At 42.6% G+C, this 3,319-nt stretch overlaps 1 long non-coding RNA gene across 1 annotated transcript in view; it reads right to left on the minus strand.

Moving 5' to 3' along the window:
- Nucleotides 1-3,006, minus strand: part of LOC106727646 — a 16,373-nt gene extending 13,367 nt beyond the window's left edge. Inside the window, exon 1 of the long non-coding RNA XR_001363880.1 lies at nt 2,616-3,006. This is a non-coding gene — a long non-coding RNA (uncharacterized LOC106727646). The remainder of the gene's footprint in view (nt 1-2,615) is intronic.
- Nucleotides 3,007-3,319: the final 313 nt, after the last annotated feature.

Below are 3,319 nucleotides of genomic sequence, written 5' to 3' on the forward strand. Positions count from 1 at the left end.
CATCACCTGGCCGCCTGCCCTGCCTGAGGTCCTCGAGAAGGCGCATTGGGCCCCATGGCTGTGGAGTGGGGGACCCCTGGGAGCTTCTGGGACGAGGGTGGATGGGATGTGTGCATTTGTGCGTCTGTGTAGAATTTGAGGAGCCATTCTGCTATGGTTGGGGTTATGGAAGTTAATATTTTTTTTCTGTTTTAAACCAGCTGAGGTGTGAGAATCTAAATACTGAGAGAATGTGTCTGTGGAGAGGGAGAGGTGGTGACGAGGTGGTTCTTGGGGGTGGGGGGCTGGGATCCGTTAGAGGGGAGTCCATTGGACCCTGGGATCCAGCGGGTACACTGTTTTTCAGATGAGTATTTCACTCATGTCTCAGCGTTCTGGTAAAAGCTGTAGTTTTGACACGTAACCTTTGAGGTTTTCTGCTTCTCACTGTGTTGGATGAACTGAAACTTATGGGTTTGATATGGAAAGTACACTGGGGTACTTCTGTTAGAAATCTCTGTTCCCCTAAATACATTTTGGTGTGGAAAGGTGAGAAGCTATGTATGCATTAGTTTAAGCCACCTCGTGCATAATTTGTGGGAGATAAACTGTTGTGGGGTGAACATCTGTCATTCTAGAGAGCGAGGGAGACTGGGAGGCTGTCTTCACTCCGGCAGCTGCTGCCTATTTGAAAATCGTCCCCACAGGTTGATAGGAGGAGCCACACTTGGTTGCTATAAATAGGATTAAAAAACTGTTTGAGTTTTTAAACACCAAGTATAAAGTGAGAAAGTAAGACAGAGATTTGCTAACTGATTGAGTGGGCATTGAAGCGTGGGCTGCGTGGGCTAGCTAACCTGTGTGTGTGTGTGGGGGGGTGACAGAAAGGGCTGCTGGTGGCTGGCTGGCCCTGTTGGTGGAGACCAGAGGCCACTGTCTTAGCCCTGCCCCACTCTGCCAGGAAGAGGTCCACAGCGCAGCCTCTCAAGCTTTGAAAGGAAATATATAAGCTTCCTTGGGAGTGGGGAGCCCTTGTCAGAGAAATGTGAGCGACCAAACTCCTAAGCGTCAGAACCCCAGGAATAAAAAGTAGCCTGGGCCTTGCAGCTGCTGCATGATAATTAATACATGGCGTTGTTCTCTGCTACTCGCCGTGAACAAGAAGCTGTGGTCTTTTCAGCTATACTGCGAGGTCAATGGACAGCTGGGACCAGCCTTGGAAACCCATGTGTATTTGAGGAAATGGATTCCAAGTTTCAAATAACTCACAAATGAAATTTGGGAAGACAACCCATATTTTGAAGCAGGGGACTTACTATTATTTATACAAAAGGATGTTTGAACACATGTGGAAACCTGGATGCTGGAATGAGCTGAGTCAGAACAAAACAAATCAGCCACCATATCTTCTTCTCCCGTGATGTGAACCACACGCTTTGTTTATTGTTGTTTTCCCACTCTTACTGCTGCACCTATTTGGTGCAGGTTGAACCCAGTAGCTGCCTCAGAGTACTTACCTTAACACATTTCGTACCGCATAGAAATCTCTAAGACATACGCCAGGGACCGCACGTTTTTGGGCAAACTGCACATTATTTAAATCATCATAACTACAGATCATAATGCACTTTAGGTGTTGTTTTTCAATAATTATAACATTTTTATTTACAAAAACAATTAAACAATTAAAGTTCCTAGTACTTTTTTAACGTATGATACATTTTCCTCTATGAAGAGGGACCAAACAAAATTTACGTAAGTATCTATTGAGCATCAGCCTATGAACCAGGAGGTCACAGTTGGAATTCCAGTCAGGGCACATGCCCAGGTTGCAGGCTCTATCTCCAGTAGGGGGCGTGCAGAAGGCAGCCAATCGATATTCTGTCATCTGTGTTTCTCCTTCTCCCTTTCTCTGTCACTAAAATCAATAAAAACATATTCTTAAAAAAAGTGGTCAATAATGCATTTATTAAGTGTACATAGTGAGTGTATATAATAATTATTTAGTAGTAGAACGTGCAAAGGACGTGGGAAATGGATGACTTGAGTTGTGGTGGCTCCTGACTTCAAGGAGCATACCTTACACCCATTGGGACCTTCTCAGTGTGAAATACAATACACAGAAAGTGCGCACAAAAAATACCCAGCTCGGTGTGGCGCGGTGACCCCTGGTGTCCATTGACTTCTCTCCCCCTAAGCTTTCAGATTTTAATAAAAGCTCCAATTCTTAAACAGTCTGTTGTCAAGGGATATGTGCTCAGAGCTGGAAATGTGAGGGAAAAAGAAAAAAATCATAAATAACCCATCCAGAGCCAACAAATGTTAAAAATTTTAATGCTTCTAGTTGTTTTCTGGTGAATATTCTTTTGCACGTTGATTGGTACTGTTGATGCATTTTTAGCACTGCCTCTTTAATGGATAACATCAGCATTTCCTTTTAAAAAACATTTGAGTAAACCATTGTAAAACATTCCATTACATGAATGTTCTCTTATTTACTTGTCTGTTACATATTTTTGCACTCTGGTTGTTTCTGATATTTTCCATATTACAGATGGGCTATGGGAAGCATTTTCATTCATCATCATCTTTCCTTTTGAATGTCCTTTACTATATATAGTTTTTCGTAGATTGACCTGCACGGTTTCCACCAATGAGATCGCTTCATTCGATGTGGACAAGACAGTGTGTTGACATCTAAGGTCCATAACAGATGGCGCGTGAAAAACGAGAAAACTCGTGAGCGGTCCTTAACAGATGGCGCGCGAAACACGAGAACGCTCGTGAGCGGTACGAAAGGTGTTAATTATTAAAGAAACAATTAAGAGTTGGCGGACGCTGTGCAGAACTTCCTGCAGTTTCTCTCTAGCAAATGTGTGTTGCATTGAATTCAAATTGTCTGTTTCTCCAGTGACACCTTCCTTATAGTTTACAGTGGTTGGCAACCTCATTAGTCAACAGATCCAAATATCAACAGTACAACGATTGAAATTTCTTTTGAGAGCCAAATTTTTTAAACTTAAACTATATAGGTAGGTACATTGTTATTAACTTAATTAGGGTACTCTTAAGGCTTAGGAAGAGCCACACTCAAGGGGCCAAAGAGCCGCATGTGGCTCGTGAGCCGCAGTTTGCCGACCACGGGTTTACACTATATCAACTACCTAATTTACTGAACAGTCCCAGTGTTTGACAGGCTATTGATACTTTACAATAAAATAATACACTTCTTTCATTTTAGAAAGGCATCGCTCAGAAAATGGTGCAACCCAGGACTAAATATGCAACTTGAAATTCCAGCTGTTTGTTTATCTGGATTTTTGAAGAATGGTTTTAGCTT

Source organism: Myotis brandtii, unplaced genomic scaffold, assembly GCF_000412655.1.
Source record: "Myotis brandtii unplaced genomic scaffold, ASM41265v1 scaffold457, whole genome shotgun sequence".
Taxonomy (NCBI): Eukaryota; Metazoa; Chordata; class Mammalia; order Chiroptera; family Vespertilionidae; genus Myotis; species Myotis brandtii.